Source organism: Trichosurus vulpecula, chromosome 1 (genome assembly GCF_011100635.1).
Source record: "Trichosurus vulpecula isolate mTriVul1 chromosome 1, mTriVul1.pri, whole genome shotgun sequence".
Classification (NCBI taxonomy): domain Eukaryota; kingdom Metazoa; phylum Chordata; class Mammalia; order Diprotodontia; family Phalangeridae; genus Trichosurus; species Trichosurus vulpecula.
This window is the reverse complement of record NC_050573.1, coordinates 440124052-440142620: the sequence shown is the minus strand read 5'-3', so window position 1 is coordinate 440142620 and position 18569 is coordinate 440124052. Positions and strand designations below refer to the sequence as shown.

General features: G+C 39.5%; 1 pseudogene; it reads right to left on the bottom strand.

The window, feature by feature from the left end:
- Positions 1–9667: 9667 nt before the first annotated feature.
- On the bottom strand, positions 9668–10392 carry LOC118839607 (annotated as a pseudogene).
- Positions 10393–18569: the final 8177 nt, after the last annotated feature.

The following is an 18569-nucleotide window of genomic DNA, read 5'->3' as shown; positions in this document are numbered from 1 at the left end:
AGTAGAAGAAATGATGTGTGCCCCTGGTGCATGATGTCCCTGCAGCCAGGAAAGAACGTCAACTCCTAGTAGTAGATTATGAAAAAGAACACAAAACTTTGGGTAACAGGTCCCTCTAGTCTGTAAGGAGACTTGCTGTTAAACAAGAGCCATCCTTAAAAGGAGAACTTACCAGCACTTTGGCCATATCTGGCAAAGTCGGCTTCATTTCACGGCTATAATCCAACACCTCTCTGCTGAGGGGAGGGACAGCAGTCCTCTGAAATCAAGAGAGGGGCAACACAATCATCAGAACTCTTATTCCACAACCTTCTAATCCCTTTGAAACAAGGGCATCTAGACTTCTGCTTCATTCCCAGCACCTGTCAGTGCCCTAAGGGTGTATGGTCAAGTGCTCAATCCTTTGATAGGCTTATTCAGCTGGTGTTGTATCTTTCAGGTATGCTGCAATATGTAGCCAGCACATGTTTTGCATCCTATAAAGGACAAGTATGACCAGAAAAGAAGAGGAACTGGTTATGTAGCAAGAATGAGAAACAGACAGACAGACTGACTGAATGGTTTTCCTTGGATAAGAGAGCAAGGAAAGGTCTCCACATTAAGCAGTCACTAAGCACCAGACCCCGAGTTAAGCACTTTTAAAAATACCTCATTTGATCCACACAACAGTCCTGGGAAGTTGGTGCTATTATTCTCCCCAGTTTACAGTTGAGGAAACTCAGGCAGACAGAGGTTAAGTGACTTGCCAAGGGTCACACTACTAAGGAGTATGTAAGGCTGAATTTGAAACTGAAGTCATCAGGATGATGATTTCCCACTGTTGGGCAGATCCATTGTGGAAGATTCTAGGAAAACGTGGCTGAGAAGCAGAGGAGATGAGAAGCCTAGGCAATCTGCCTTCCTAGAAACAGGTCCCAGTACACCAATTAAATCACAGATCCATCAACATATCAAAGTAGGAACTGGTGGGATGGATGGATGGATTGGGATTGCTTTATCTCTAAGGAGTGGTCATTGGATCATTGATCTAGAATGGGAAGAGACCTCTAGACAATACTCCACAACACCCACACCCATTTTATAGATAAGGAAACAGGCCCAGAGACTTGCCAAAGGTCAAATAGGTAGTAAGTAGTAGAAATCCAATTCAGTCCCATGATTCGGTTGTTTTTCCTCCTTTCTGCTGCAAAGATCGTTGCCTTTGGCCTAAAGGAATGCAGTATCAGGGTTTTTCGTTTTAGTTTTAGTTTACATTTTCAATAAAAAATCTTTATTAGCTAGTGCTTATTTACATGCAGTGCTTTAATAAATTCATGCTCATTAAGGAACTGCAGGGGAATGAGACAGGGCTCTGCTCCTGGAACTCTGACCCGACTAACCACCTCCCCGCCCACTCACACACAGAGACGACCTTAGTACCTTTCTTAATTGAAAGGGGATAGGTTTTAGGTGTCCCACTGTTTTCGCAAATGCTAACCTAACTTTATAACCAGCCTCAACCAGACAGTTACTTGTGCTCTCCTCTATTGTTTGAAGCAAGAGCTTTAATTTCCTGGTTGTCACAACTTCATAAACACCTGGGTTTCCAGGGGCTGGTCAGTATCTGCATTCTAGTGTTTATGTCATTGGTCCTAACACTCTTAACCCTTTTGTGGCACTTTGAATGAACTAAGGTCCTAAATCCTGAATGTTATTTATCTTTGTTTTCTTTTTCTTTTATTTCATTAACTATTTTCCAATTACATGTAAAATAATTTTTAACAATCATTTTCCCTCCTTCCCCCTTCCTTGAGAAAGCAAGCACTTTGATTCCAATTACATTGGAGGTCATGCCAAACATATTTCCATATTGGCCATGTTGAAAAAGGAAAGACAAACAAAATAAAACAATATAAAGAAAGTTTTTAAAAAGTGTGCTTCAATCTACACTCAGAGTTTATCAGTTCTCTCTCTGGAGGTGGATAGTATTTTTTATCATGGATCCTTTGGCATTGTCTTGGATCATTGAATTGATCGAAGTAGCTAAGTCTTTCATTGGAGAACATCACACAATATTGCTGTCACTGTGTACAATGTTCTCCTGGTTCTGCTCACTTCACTTTGCATCAGTTCATATAAGTTTTCTCAGGTTTTCCTGAAACTATCCTGTTCATCATTTCTTATAGCATAATAGTATTCCATCACAATCATATACCACAACTTGTTCAGTGATTCCCCAATTGAAGGACTTCCCCTCGATTTCTAGTTCTTTGCCACCACAAAAGAGCTGCTATAAGTATTTTGTACAAATAGATCCTTTCCCCTTTTCTCTTATCTCTTTGGGATACAGACCTAGTACTGGTATCATTGGATCAAAGGTTATACAGTTTTATAGCCCTTTGGCCATAGTTCCAAATTGTTCTCTGGATTGTTTGGACTAGTTGACAATTCCACCAATGGTGCCTTAGGGTTCCAATTTTTTCACATCTCCTCCAGCTTCTGTCATTTTCCTTTTCTGTCATCTTAGCCAGTCTGATAGTTGTAAGATGGTATCTCAGAGTTGTTTTAATTTGCATTCTCAGTAGAGATTTAAAGATTTTTTTCATGTGACTATTGATAGCTTTGATTTCTTTTTAATTTTGTGTAATCAAAATTATTTATTTTATTTCCCATAATCTTTATCTCATGCCTGGTCAAAAACTTTTCCCTTATCCACATATCTGAGAGGTACATTTTTTTTCCATGCTCCCCTAATTTAATTATCATGTCACCCTTTATCTAAAATACTTATCCATATTTACTTTATTTTGGTATGTGGTTTGAAGTGTTGGTCTAAGCCTGCTTTCTGCAGAACTGCTTTCCAGTTTTCCCAGCAGTTTTTGTCAGGTGGTGAGGTCTTACCCCCAAAGCTTGGATCTTTGGGTTTATCAAACACTAGATTGCTATGGCCATTTATTACTGAATATTGTGAACATAATCTATTCCACTAATCTACTGCTCTACTTCCTAATCAGTACCAGATTGTTTTATGATTACCACTTTGTGATATAGTTTGAAATCTAGAATTGCTAGGATGCTCTCCTTAACTTTTTTTCATTGATTCTCTTGATATTCTTCACCTTTTGTTCTTCCAGATGAATTTTTTATTATTTTTTCTAGCACTATAAAATAATTCTTTGATAGTTTGATTTGTATGGCACTGAATAAATTAATTTAGGTAGAATTGTAATTTTTATTATATTGTCTTGGCTTACTCATGAGCAACTATATTTCTCCAATTGTTTAGATATGACTTTATTTGTGTGAAGTGTTTTGTAATTGTGTTAACATAGTCCCTTGGTTTGTCTTGCAGGTAGACTCCCAGTTATTTTATATTGTCTGTGGTTACTTTAAACGGAATTTATCTTTCTATCTCTTGTTGCTGTGTTTTATTGATGGTATATTGATATTTGATATACTGATGATTTATGTGGGTTTATTTTATATCCCACAATTTTACTTAAGCTGTTGATTTTTTATTCAGTTCCAACGAGATGTTTCACATTTTCTTCTTTTTTCCATTCTTTCAACTTTGTTATATTGTTTCTTGCTGACTCAGAGTCATTAGTTTTTACTTACCTAATTCTAATTTTTAAGGAATTACTTTCTTTGGTGAGCTTTTGTACCTTTTTATCCATTTGACCAATTTTACCTTTTTAAGGATTTATTTTCCTCAATTAATTGTGTACCTCTTTTTCAATTTAGCCAATTCTGTTTTTTTAAGGTGTTTTTTTTTTCAGTATTTTTGGTGCCTCTTTTATCAAGCTGTTAATTGTCCTTCCATAATTTTCTTCCTTTGCTTTCATTTTTTTTTCTACCAATTTTATCTAATTTTGAAAATCATTTTTTAAGCTCTTCTAGGAATTCTTGTTGGGTTTGTGTTCAATTCACATTTTTCTTTGAGCCTCCGCTTGTAGCTGTTTTGACTTCATCATCTTCTTCTGAGTCTGTGATTTGATCTTCCCTGTCACCATAGTAGTTTTTTATGGTCAAGTTGGGTTTTTTTGTTTGTTTATTTGCTTTGCTCATTTTTCCACTCTATTTCCGGATTTGGAACTATATGTTAAAGTTGGACTCTTTTCCCAGCATGAGGGAAGAGGGACTCTGTCTCAAGCTTCTGGCTTATTCACACTGCTATTTTCAGAGTTAGTTTTGGGGAAGTTTTCAGTGCTTTTTAGGTGGTATGATCTGGGGAGAGGTGTGTCACTGCTGTCTTTGTCTGCACTCTGGTTCGTACCCAGGAAGGACCCCTGATCCCTTGGGATTACAATTGATGCTACTTCTCAGGGTTCTCTGATCCCTTGGGGCTGGAAGTGATATCTCCCCTCAGTAATTACACTCCCTCTCCACCAAAAGTGCTCCTCTGTGACCTTGAACTATGACCCAGAAGAGAGTATAGTTAATGGAGCTGCCAAACAGCATCTGGTCCTGTGTCCAGTACTAGCAACAGGTGAACCCACTAATCTCTTTCTGACCAGTTGTCAGGTTTCTTTACTCTCTCTGGCTTAAGAGCTCCCAAAGCTGCTGCTGCTTCTGTTACTACCACTTAGTCCCACCAGTGGTATTTCATCCACATGGGTTCTGGGCCAGCCCCTTCTCTCAAGTCACAGATCTTTCTCTATGATCTCCTCTATTGCCTTGGGCTGAAAGAATCTCTTACTCTGACCTTCTGTTGGCTCTGCCCCATCCAACATTCAATTTGAGGCATTATTTTGAATTTATTTGGAGGGGAATGTTGGGATAGCTTGGCTGAATACTTCTCTACTGTGCCATCATGGTTCCATTCCCAGAAGGTATTATTTACCTATTACTATTAACCTTTGACTATCTAGCCTTCAATTGTGTTTCTCTGTAGGATTTTTAAAACAATTTCCTAGAAAGAGAGATTCCTGATGCCATGGTAGTTGTGTAGAATAGTCTGACTCCTTCCTACAGGTTAAACTGTCAGGACATTTAATCAAGTTTAACTCAAGTCAGAATTTATAGGATCACAGTCTGGACACAGAGACAAAAATGCATATTTTGAAATATTTGGAATATTAGCAGACTTTAGTCCCCTTGACTTCTTTTTCTGGGGTATGCTAAAGAAGAAGGTATACTCAATGAAAATCACAGATGCAACACACTTGATTGAACCCATAAAGAGTAAATGTGCTAAAATTGACAGAAATGTGAATCTTGCAAAGTGCATCAACCTTTGCATCACAAATGATGGAAATCATATTGAAGATGTTGTTTGTTAATATTCCAATTAAATGGGACAGCTAGGTGGCACAGTGAGTACAGCACCGGCTCTGGAGTCGGGAGGACCTGAGTTCAAATCCGGCCTCAGACACTTGACACACTTACTACCTGTGTGACCTTGGGCAAGTCACTTAACCCCAATTGCCTTGCCTTCCCTCCTCTAATTAAATAAAATGTTGAAAATGTCATTCATTTCATTTCTTGAAAATACAGGAACACCCTGTATATGTATATATGTTTACACACACACACATATATACACACACATATATGCACACATGCATCTAATTGAGAAATATTTAACAAGATAAATTAAAATATGATAGAAAAAATTTTAATCTAGTTTCTTTCCCTAGACACTTAAACTCACCTCTGATAATAAGCACACAATACTCTCCCACACAGCAGACTGCACAGTCTATGGTTTCTGAGACATGCCTTGTGTGCTGAGCCCCAGAATACACAAAGCACTTCTTTCTTGGCTAAAGGTTCATTGATTAGGTAATTAAATCCACTCTAGCTTTAGCTGGAGGTATAATTAAGTCCTGTCCAAAGACTGAGAAATTGAAGGCAAGTTATTGCCTTTAGGCTATATAGTAAGACTATATGACAAGGATACTCTTTCAGCAAAGCTCCAACAGGGCAGAAACCCAGCATGCTCAGAATCATGTCACTCTTTGCCCGAGATGGCCAGAGTCCAGGGGCCCAGGGCCTTGATTCCGGGTAAAAGCTGGGCCTGCTCTTCCATGATTTTCGCAAAGGAACAATGAGAAGCCCTCTAGAACTGGCAAAGTTTATTCCGTAAAGAAACATTCTCTGCAGGGGTCAAACAAAAATGAAATATTTTAAGGTAGCCATAATCTCCTGTTGCTTCTCAGAATTGGAGGTTAAGGAAAATGTGACTAAATTCATTCCAAAGATGTACAGAAATTCTATCTAAATGCTATTGCAGAGAGGCCGGGGAAGAGACTGGAGGGTCAAAAAAAACAGTAAATAAAGAGAAAGTCTGTACATTTGTTTTTTGCCTAGATTTGTGATAGTATTGGTGTAGGGAATACTCCTTCTGCCAATGCAGATATGCAAGCAATCTGTAATTTGTATTCTTGGACAGCTGTGAGAGCCACACATTTAAGTGCCTGCCTGTAGTTCTTAGAGCTGGGGAGGCTAAGGCTGGTGGATCTCTTGAGCTCAGGAGTTCTGAGCTACAGTAGGCTGGCTGCAAAATGATGACCTCCTTGGGACTGGTGGGTCACCAGCCTACCTAAGGACAGGGCCAACTGGCCCAGGGTGGAAATGAAGCAGGTCAAAACTTACATGCAGTGTCAACTATACTTCTAGCCTGGCAGAGCAAGGGAGATTCTGAAAGAGAGAGAGAAAAACAGAGACAGAGATAGACAAAGACAAATAAAAAGACAGAGATAGAGACAAAGACAAAGATAGCAAGACAGAGATAGAAAGAGACACAGACAGTAGAAAGACAGAGATGGAGACGAGCAGAAAGATAGAAACAGAGACAAAGAACAAGAGGATGTTTCTTGGAGCATTGACATGTTAAGTGCCCTAGCCAGGGTCCCATAGCCAAGTTGGCCAGTATGCTTCAGAGGTGAGATTTGAAAGCAGAGCTAACTTTATCCAATGTGACAAGCTGCCTTGTACGTGATAGGTGGTTAAGACATATTTCCTGAATTGATTTGATTGAATCTAAAGGGAAAACATGAATGCTGATGATAAATGCTCTTCAAAAATGAATCTCCTGTGCTCATTAATTGGGGAAAAATCACTAGACAAATTGTGACATGTTAATGTGATGGAATACAATAAGAAATGATGAAAATGAAGAATTCAGGGAACACGGAAGATAAAGTAACTGACGCCACAAGGAAGTAAGCAGAATCAGGAAAACGATTACCACAGTGAAGGCAACAAGGTAAATGGAAAAAAACTAAAATAAAGCTCAACAGCTGTGTGATTATGATGACAGCTGCCACTCAGCTACCAAGGTAATCTTCATAAAGCACAGGTCTGAGCCTCTTACTCTGTAAATGCCACTGGCTCCCTATTATCTCCAGGATCAAATATAAAATCCTATGTTTGGCTTTGAAAGCCCTCCACAGCCTGGCCCCTTCCTACCTTCTAGTCTTCTTATACTCTGCTCTCCTCTACCGATTCAAGCCATTAGACTGTGAGCTCCTTGAGTGAAGGAATCCTGTTTTTTGTTTTTCTTTCTATCTCTAGCAATTAGCACATTGCTTGTCACAGAGCAAGCATTTAAATACATGCTTTTTGACTGACAACAATCCTGTGAGGCAGGTGCCATTATTATCTTCATTTTCCAGATGAAGAAAACTTAAAGAAACTGGACAGAGGGTCTAATGAGAATCAAGCAGTGGGGCATAGGAATATTAAGAAAAAATAAACACAGCCTCTGCCTACTATTAAAAAGAAATGCTGGAATTGTTGGCCATTTGGACTCAGATTGGTCTGATAGCTCAGTTTTGAGATTTAAATAAAATAGGGGCAGCTAGGTGGCACAGTGGATATAGAGAGCTGGCCCTGGAGTCAGGGGGATCTAAATTCAAAGCCAGCTTCAGACATTTACTAACTGTATGATCCTGGGCAAGTCACTTAACCTCATTGTTGTGTGTGTGTGTGTGTGTGTGTGTGTGTGTGTGAGAGAGAGAGAGAGAGAGAGAGAGAGAGATTAAAATAAAATAAATGAGATACTCATAACTCTAATAGTTAACAAAAGGTGCGTTGATTAGCTATATCTACAAAGGTGCAAACTGGGGCCCAGAGAGTTTAAGCAATTTGCCCAAGGTCACACAAGTAGTGAATGGCTTAGTCAGGATTAGAACTTGGGTCCCCTGTTTTCCTGATACTTGGTAGAAAGGAATAGACACAGATAGCCAGAATGATAAAGATGATTCAAGGTGCATGATGAAATTAAAGGTCTATTTATCCATCCCTCAAGAACAAAGACTCAAACATTTGCATGTCTACAGTAAATGGAATTATCGCATTGATTATTAGATACTGGCCTGGAAAACACTATCTCATAGTGGAAGGGAAAGGACTCCATATCTGAAATCAGAGGATGTGGCTTTGAATACTAGCTCTGCTATTTTCCAGTTGCAAGACTTTTGCCCCTATGAACCTTGGCTTTCTCCTCATTACAATAAAGGGATTAGACTGGTCTCTACAACCCCTTCTGCCTCTACAGGGTGGTCCTAAAGTCTGGACACATAGGCAAAAACGTATATTTTCAAGAAATGAAATGAATGAAATTTTCAACAACATTTTGTTTAATTGGAATATTAACAAATAACATCTTCAATATGATTTCCATCATTTGTGATGCAAAGGTTAATGTACTTTGCAAGATTCATGTGAACCCAATGCAATAACTCCACATTGCCATCAGTTTTAGCACATTGACTCTTTATATGTTCAATCAAGTGTGTTGCATCTGTGATTTTCATTGAGTACACCTTCTCCTTTAGCATATCCCAGAAAAAGAAGTCAAGGGGGCTAAGGCCTGTTAATATTCCAAATATTTCAAAATATGCATTTTTGTCTATGTGTCCAGACTTTAGAGACACCCTGTATATGTATGTATATGTATGTAGAATATTTATTTTTTCATGAGAGACACTGAAAAAAATTTTTGTCACTGAGAAGTCATCTTAATCAATTCATGTGTATATTTTCCTCCCCTTTGCATCCTGCTTCATAATAGGGAAATGAAGCTGTGATCCATTTCACTACTACTAGTAAAATGTTACAAAATATTTACAAAGAAAATTAAAAAACAAAACCAGAAATAAAAATCCCAAAATAGTGGATAAAATGCATTGGTTTCTGACAGATATCTATTCCAGTGGCTTACCAAACAACTTAAGAAAAGGATTTTGAAAATAAAAGTGCAGACACTAAAACACCATCTATCTCATGCCTCCAAAGAAAAGAGGAAATGGTGGTGGTAGTGGCTATGGTAGAAATGTGAAGGAACATTGCTATAAAAGCTTATCAGCCTACTCTGAATGAAACACGTTTTTCTTCTCTGCAATGAATTCTGACCAAAACTAAATAACATTAAGATAATCCTTTCTCTGAAGTTAAGACATGCTCTGACAGAGTAAAAGTTAACTCCTCTGCACTCAGATCCAATATAGAAGAACTCCTTCCTCTATGAATCATATTTTCTAATATGAATTTGTGGGATCAAAGCCTCCCCTGGAATCCTAGGCTGTCACAGTAGACCCTTCATCTCCTTCATGAAGGCTTCCTACACATCATCTTTGGTTTGTACTGAACAGGAACAGAGGGGCCAAGTTTAGGGACTGTTTTGGCAAGAGGGATAGTAGAATCTTCTTCTGACTGTTGCAACAGCAGTTGCTCCTTTGTTCTATCTTAGAGCAGTGGGCACAAATCTGGTGATTTCTGCCTTGAGATTAGTGATTTGTGGCTTGCCATTGATGAAAGCTATGGCTTTCTTCTCAATAGTGGTTGCACTTTGGGTCTCTGGATCAAATTGGGTGGGGCATTTAATGCCCCTGGATTCAGCAAGGAAGGGAAAAAGCCCGGGTGGAGTAGGTCCAAGTGGAGGCACCATCATACCAGGATGAGATAGCAGTATTCCTGGAGGTACTGGGGGAGGTAGCTTCAGTGGTGGTCCTCATGGAGGAGAACCAAGAGGAAGACTACAAGGTGGGCTTGATGGTAGACCAGGAGGCCTGACTGGTGGAGGACTAGGGAATAAAGGCTAGGGTAAAGGTCCTGGAAATCCTAGCATTCCAAGTGGTCTTAAGGGTGGAGAAGCTCCTGGAGGTGCACCAGGAAGAAAGTCAGTAGGTGGCCCAGGTGGTCATAATGGTGGAACAGGTGGCAGTCAAAGATGGGGTAGTTCTGGCATGGGAGGTACCTGTATTTAAACAAGAGAAACAGACTACGGAGGTGGCTGTTGTTTTTGGGAAGCAGGGGATGACAGTGCCCCAATCAGGAAGAGCTTCTTCTTTGTGCTGCTGCTGTCTTGTATCTTCTGACTCAGAGGCATCATAATCTTCCTCCTCCTCCTCTGAAAGTGTCCACATTTTGCCAGGAATTTCTAAGCACCAAAGCTTGAAGAGGTTTTCATTCTTTCATATTTGTCTTTTTCTTTCATGATCTTCCAGGAACATCAGCAAATAATACCCCAAGTCCTGACTTTTTGTCCTCTGTCCTCATTTTATCTTTCTCTCCTCATCATCATGGTGCATGACTTCCTCTCCTTCATTGTCAGCATCCAACCTGTCAGTGTCACTGGCATCACTGCTGTCATCTTGCTTGTCCATGTCTTCAGGATAACCTTCATTTTCACTGGTGCTGGAAGCATCATCATCATGACCTTGATGAGCAAGGTCTGGACTATATAAAATATCCTCTTCTCCTTCTAGGGCAAAACCCATTTTATGGAGGGTGGGCCAGAAGGCTTTCTGCCAGGAGGCAAATGAGGAACACCATGTCCAAGAAGAGGAAGTATGGAAATTGCCCTGGTGAAAGGTCCATAGGAAGATAGCTTTTTTTGTTATTTTAGAATAGAGGAGTGACTGTGCACCAGGTAATGAGATGTCTTGGATCAAAATGTTAGAAGGAGCATGAGGCATATTTGGCAATGAGATGCTTTCCATTTCAACATACTGAGCATTCTTTACAGCATCAAAGTGTTGGTTGAGCTGGGCCTTCTTCTGCTCATATTCCAACTCTAACTTTTGAAGTCCTTCATAGATACTTGGATTTTCCTTTTCATAGAGTCAGAGGATGTACTCAAAATTTTCATAAAGTTTTTTTTTGGCTTGTCTTTTAATACTTTCTCATTCAGCTGTGGCTGCTGTACTAGATTGAACTCCATCTCATTCAATTTTTACATGTCCCAGATAATCTGTTAGGAATCCTTCATCTTTAGTACTGCTGCTTGTACCATCATTTGTTGTTTCTTATTCTTTTTTAATTCTCTCTTCTGGGCTTCTTTTTGAGCCTGGTTGATGGGGTTCATGAACATACCACTCTTAATGAATCATATAGATTTCCATCCCATTTTTTAGTTTAGTCAGTTAAGAGGGGGAGAAAACTTATTTTCATTCAAAACAATGCAACAAAACTATTATCAGCAGAAGTCCAGGTCATTCTCTAACTTTTTCATCAGACAGTGCAACATGTATCTTTTGGCTGCTCACTGGAGCCAGCAAAGGCTCATGGGCCATTCTAGCTTTCCTTGGGCCAGTAGTGGTGGGGAGGGGGAGCTTTTACTTTTACCTCTCCCTTGGGCCCTAAGCCACCACCATCTTGAAACCATACTGCACCACCTCTATTTTTATTTTATTAAATATATCCTGATTCCATTTAAAAATGCTTTAGCATTCTTTTTAAAAATTTTTGAGTTTCAAATTCTCTCCCTCCCCCCTTACCTCACCCCTTTGGAAGGCAAGCAATTATGGTATCAATTATACATGTGAAGTCCTGCAAAACATATTTCCATATTAGCAATGTTGCAAAAGAAAACACACAAAACTCCCAAGAAAAATAAAGTGAAAAAAGTATGCTTCAATATGCATTCAGAGTTCATCAATTCTCTCTTTGGAGGTGGATAGCACTTTTCATCATAGGGCCTTTGGAACTGTCTTGGATCATTGTCTTGATCAGAGTAGCTAAGTCTTTCACAATTGATCATCATTACAATATTGCTGTTGCCACATGCAACATTCTCCAGGTCCTGTTCACTTCACTTTGCATGAGTTCAGTACAATATGGCTGTTACTTTGTACGATGTTCTCCTGGTTCCACTCATTTCACTTTGCATCAGTTTATATAAGTCTTCCCAGGTTTTTCTGAAACCATTTGGCTCATCATTTCTTATAGCACAATATTCCATCACAATCATATACCACAGCTTATTTAGCCATTTCCCGATTAATGGGCATCTCCTCAATTTCCAATGGAAAGAAGCTAGATTGAAGACGCTAGACAAAGATTTTTTGTGAGTTCTTTTTAAAAATCAGAGTCAACGTATTTGCAAACCTGATAATATAAAAGTTCTGCTTACCATTTAAAGCCCTTCACGGTATGACCCCTTCCTACTTTTCCAGTATTTTCACACTTTGGTTCCCTTTAATGTACACTGTAATCCAGTGATGAACTGCTATTTTTCGCAAAAAACATTCCATCTCCTGTCTCTGTAACTTTGTACTGTCCCTCATGCCTGGAACTCTCTCCCTCCTCCTCTCTGTGTCTTAGCTTTCCTGACCTCCTTCAAGACTGAACCACCTTCTGCATGAGACATACTCTGACCCAGCTATATTACTATTAGCCACATAGCCCAAAGATCAAAGAAATAGGAAAACACCCACATATATAGTCAATATTTATAGCAGATCTCTTTTTTGTGGTAGACAACTTTGAGACTTAAGAATACCAATCAACACAACGACCAGTCATGATTCAAGAAGACTAATGATGAACCATGTTACCCACTTCCTGACAGAGAGATAATGGACTCAGGGTGGAGAAAGATACACACGCATACACACACATTTGAACATGACCATTGTGGGAACTTGTTTTGCTTAATTATGCATATATGTTACTAGAGTTTTCTTTTTCTCTCCCAAGGGTTGGGTGGAAGAGAAACGTGACTTTTTGTTATTTAAAAAAATAAAAATATTAACAAGACATCTGGAGTGCTGTTTAGGTGGTAATGAGCAATGGTTAGTCTTCCCAGTAATCATTAGTCAGTTAATAAGCATTTACTTTTGCAAGCATTTATTATCTTTCCCCTCCCACTGTTCTTCCAATTGAACAATTAAAAAATAGCCAAACCCTCAAAACAAATATATATTTGATATCTATCAAAACAAATTCCTATATTGGTTATGTCCAATTTTAAATTTATTACCTCTCTCCCTGGGAGGTGTGTAAAGTATTTCATCTTCAACCCTTGGGATTCCTGGTTTATCACTGCATTGATCAGAGTTCTAAAGTCTTTCAAAGTTTCCTCTCCCCCCTTTAATATAGTTGTCATTTGATAAATTGTCCTCCTAGCTCTTCACACTTCACTTAATATAATTTCATAGCAATCTTCCTGCTTTTCTCTAAAATTGTCCATTCTATTCCATGCATATCCCATAATTTGTTTCTAGTTCTTTGCTACTACGAAAAGAACCAGCATCTCAGGTTTCTAAAGAATTTTACACCCATCAATTCTCTTTCCTGCTTTCCTGAAAGGATGAGGTAAGCAGACAATAGCAGTGTTATTTTGGCTTCACAGAAGGAAGATTTTCAGTAGTTTCTCTTTCAAAGTAAGTGGGGAGGGCAAGAGGCCTGCTGAGGAAAGGATGGGGGAGGGGAATGAGGAAAGACACTAAAGCTATAGTCTCAGCAGATGATGTGCATCTGAATGAGGATTTAACATGCCCCATTTGTTTCTAGCAGAGATGAAAGAATTTTATTTTGGCCCCCCAGAATCTGTCTCTGTCTCTTGGAATTTGGCTTCTAAATGGGAGTATTCATGAAGGAGGCTTACTGTTCCACACACTCACTGTGAACCCAGTAACTAAGCCTCAAAATACTTCTTAGATTTGCTGATCATCTCTCTTCTTTCTCAGTTACAATCTCCTGCTTACTATTAATTATTTGGAGCCTCGGCTTTTTATGCCATTAAAAATATGACTTTCTTTAAAGAAAAAAGAACTAGAGGAAATGAGGGAGAAAATGGTGGAAAACTGAGAGGATAGAAATTTGATTCAGTTCAACAAACTTCTATTGTGCATCTACTCCATGCCCAGGCACTGTGCAGAGCCAAAAAGTCAATCAGTCCCTGGTCCTCAACAAGCTTACATTCTACTGTGATGATGCATCGTGTATAGATAGATAGGCACAAAGTATATACAAAGTAATGGAAAGTGATTTCAAGAGAGACAAGAGACAGAAGGAAAGAATGAAAGAGAAAGAGAGAGGGAGAGAGAGAGAGAGAGAGAGAGAGAGAGAGAGAGAGAGAGGGAGAGAGATCGGTAGGGGAGAGAGGGAGAAATGACGAGAGATAGAGAGACATAGATTGAAAGAGTGAGACTGAAAGAGAGAGAGACAGAAATAGAAAGTTAGACTGAGAGAAAGAGGGAGAGATAGATACACATACAGAGACAGAGAGAGACAAAGATAGAGAAACACAGAGAGAGACACACACAGAGAGACAGAGAGGAAGAAACAGAGCTATATATTTGGGAAACCAGGAAAGGTTTTCTGCAGTTTCTGGCACCTAAGTTGTACTTTGAAGGGAGCTTGAGATTCAATGAGGCAAAGATGGGGAGAGAGTACATTGTAGATGAGAAGGACCACTTGTACAAAGGCATGAAGGTGGTAGGTGGACTGTCCTATAAAGGCAACAGCAAATCAGCCGTACTGGAACAGAGAAAACAAATGGTAAGAAATATGAAAGAAGTCTGGAGAAGCAGATGGGAGCCAATGTTAATGTAATTTGAGTAAGACACAGGATTCCAAGGTGTAGTACAAGGAAGGATGGAGCACCACAAGACAGAAAATGGCCAGAGAAGGGAGTTAGCAAAGAATAAAGCAAGCCACCTTTATTGAGGAGAAATATGATTGGAGGAAGGGAGTCAGAGAGGAAGAAAACAAGTCCCACTTGGGCCCCAGTGGAAAGAGGGCACCTCAAACTGATGGGGTGTTTGAGTGCTTGTGCTTGGACCCTAATTCTAACAGCCTCTGCTTGGGTGCCTGTGCCTGAAACCCAATTCCAAAACCACATCCAGTTTTAAAATCATATCTCTCCCTAGCCTCAAAATACTGTCTTTCTAGCTCAAGGGCAGCATGCCCCAGCAACACACTTATCTCTGCTCCTTTCACAGTAGGCAGCTGTGCCTATCTGTAGACTGACTCCTTGTGTACTGATAATTGGCTGTGCACTGGGTCATGACCATATTTACTACTTACTGACCTTACTGATATGTATCCTAGACTTGGTCAAATGTACACTCTCTTACATTTATTTTGTCTAACAAGACATTTGATGAGAGCCACCTAGATATTCCCAGTCATCCCTGACCATTAGTAAACTTAGTGATGTTTTGCAATCAAAACCACTCCTCCTAGTAGCCCTGCCTTGGGCTATTTCCCAGTGAACTCTGGGTAATACGCCTGTGCAGTAGATACTAAATGTGCATGTTCCTTTAAGAACAAACCACGCCTTAACCACTTCCTAATCCCACCCCAAAACACCTAATTGACATGTTTCAGCCCCAAATCTCTTATAAAAACTTTTCCTGCATCCCCGTAAGGTTACAGGTTCCCTAAGAACTCTTGCCCTCCATAACGTGTAATAATAAACTTTTGCCAACTTGACTTAAAGATTGCTTGGGTCCGTGAATTCATTCCAGGCAACCTTGCCCTGGAAACTTTAGTTTTGGGATTCCTGAATCCCTAGGTTTTTCTCCCTCAACAAAACCACTAAGTTTTATAAGGATTTTTGTAAGACATTTTTATGTGGATCAAGCAGAACCATGCATGGCAGGGTAGAGAGGAGCAGGTACGGGGGAGTATTGCCTGGGTTGCAGATCAAGGTTTGTGGACTGGTATTGATTCATGCTAGGTACTGAGGCAAACATGTAGGAAGTACAGTTGGCCAAGACAACTCAAGTAGCTGCCACCACAGGGCCTCTATGTTCTTCTTCTCATCCTGGAGTTCTTGATAACAGTTCAACTCTTTATTGTCAAGGGTAGTTATCCCTCAAATTCAGAGTCAGTTCTATTCTCTGCTTCCAGGGCTAACATTTCTTGAGATGAATTCTTCCTTTAACTTGATGCTGCTCTAGATGTCTGTGTCTGACTAGAGACCATATCTCTGCTCCCTCATCTGGGCCTATAGGGACTGACTTAACTCTTGACCAGCTGAATGGAGTAACCAATTCAAAGTATCGAGGCTGATGGAGAAGAGAGGAGACAAAATATCCCACGGGAAAGGAATCAGTTGACAGAAGACCAACAACCCCTCCCTCTTCCCTTACCAAGAACAGCACGTTAAGTCTTAGCCAGAAACTGTCATATTAGTGATCATGAATTTCTTACAGGCCTAGATGAGGTTTTCTCCCTTGTACATATGTTTATGTATGTACATATACTAATATGCAAAAAATAATAAAGGCCTCTCTCCTAGGTCCCAAACTCATTACTCAAGTATATACACCCTTTCTTTCTCAAATACAAGAGGCAGAGGTAGCTAAATGTGAACATTTGGAGCCTAACAGTTTTGGACTGGTCAGTCACCTGAGAAGGAAAGGCTGGCATTGCTCACATTAGACCTATACACCCCTCACACCTGAGAGGCATGCAAGGCACAGTGATGAGAGAGTTAGTTGGCTTAAAGTCAGGAAGGCCTAGGTTCACGACTATTCTAGGCTACATACTAGCCTAGGGAAGCTAAGCTGAGCAATCTCTCAGGGTCCCAGGCAACTTTCCAATGGAAGTTGTATAGCAGGAATTGATCTGCATTGGTAGAGAGAATTAAAATTCTTTATAATAATGAAATTACAAATTCAGTAAATATATAAAAATATATACACATATGATGTATTTATAGACACAAACATATATATGATATATAGATATACCTTGTATGGGTACATACATATATTATATATAATATATTTACCTACACATACATGTACCATATATATGGTGTATATATATGTACATATATATACATATACATTATACATTGTATATTTGTTTACATCTATATATACCTTATGTATGGTGTGTGCATATATATGCCTACATATACATTATCTATAATGTGTTTATACACATACACATATACATACATTATGTGCTGTATTTTCACATACACATCTCTGAAGAAGAGTTTGAAGCAGAGTTTGAATGCTTGGGAGTTTAGTTTGAGTAAGGACCTCAGTGTCTGGTACCTTATCCTGCCAGGTGATCTTCAGAATCTTCCCAAGACAATTCAAATGGAAGCGATTCAGTTTCATGTCATGGCACTGGTAGATTGTTCAGGTTTCACAGGCACACAACAATAAGGACAGCACAATGGCTCTGTAGACCTTCAGTTTGGTAGTCAATCTAATACCTCTTCTCTCCCATACTTTCCTTTGGAGCCTCCCAAACACTGAGCTAGCTCTGGCAATGTGTGCGTCAACTTCACTATCAATGTGTACATCCCTGGAAAGTATATTACCAAGGTAAGTGAACTTATCCACAGCATTTGAAACTTCTCCATTTGCTGTAACCGATGATTCCATGTATGGATGGTGTGGTGGTAGCTGATGGAGCACCTGTGTTTTCTTGGTGTTAATTGTTAAGCCAAAATTAACACAAACAGCAGAGAATTGATCCATACTTCATTGCACCTCAGCTTCAGAGGCTGCATTGAGTGTGCAAGTATCTGCAAACAGAAAATCATGCACCAACACTCCCTCCACTTTGGCCTTGGCTTGTAGCCTTTTCAAGTTGAATAATTTGCCATCGGTGCAGTAGCCAACCTTGATGCCATGTTCATCCTCATTGAAAGCATTTGACAACCTGGCTGAAAACATCATGCTAAAAAGCATGGGAGCAAGCACACGGCCTTGTTTCACTTCATTGGTGACTGGGAAGGCACGAGACCACGTTGTTCAAATGCAAAACGTAAGCTTGCCAAAAAGACTATTTTATGGAGAACTCACACAGGGCAAACATTCACATGGTGGTCAGAAGAAGCCATACAAGGACACTCTCAAGGTCTCTCTCAAGAACTTTGGAATTGCTCATGTGACATGGGAGACATTTGCACAGGACTGCTCAGTATGGCATGCCCACATCAGAGAAGGTGATGTGCTCTATGAGCAAAGCTGAATTGAAACAGCTCAAAGGAAACACAGAATGCCCAAGTTTGGCGTATCCACCCCAAATGTTCACACTGACTATTTGTGCCTGACCTATGGTGGAACATTCTGAACTCTTATTGGGCTGATCAGCCACAGTCAGACACATTGAATCTTTACTCAAGCATAGTGATGTCATTTTGGTCCTCTTTGAGAATGAAGAACAACTACCAACATACACATACATGCTATACGACATATTCATATACACCCACATATACATTCTATATAATGTGCATATATTTACATACACATGTGATATATGTATATGCAGTGCTTACATATTACATATGATATATGTATATGCACATTATGTATTGTGTGTGGTAATATATTATATATAGGAACAATACACATACATTCTATGTGATGGATATATAATAC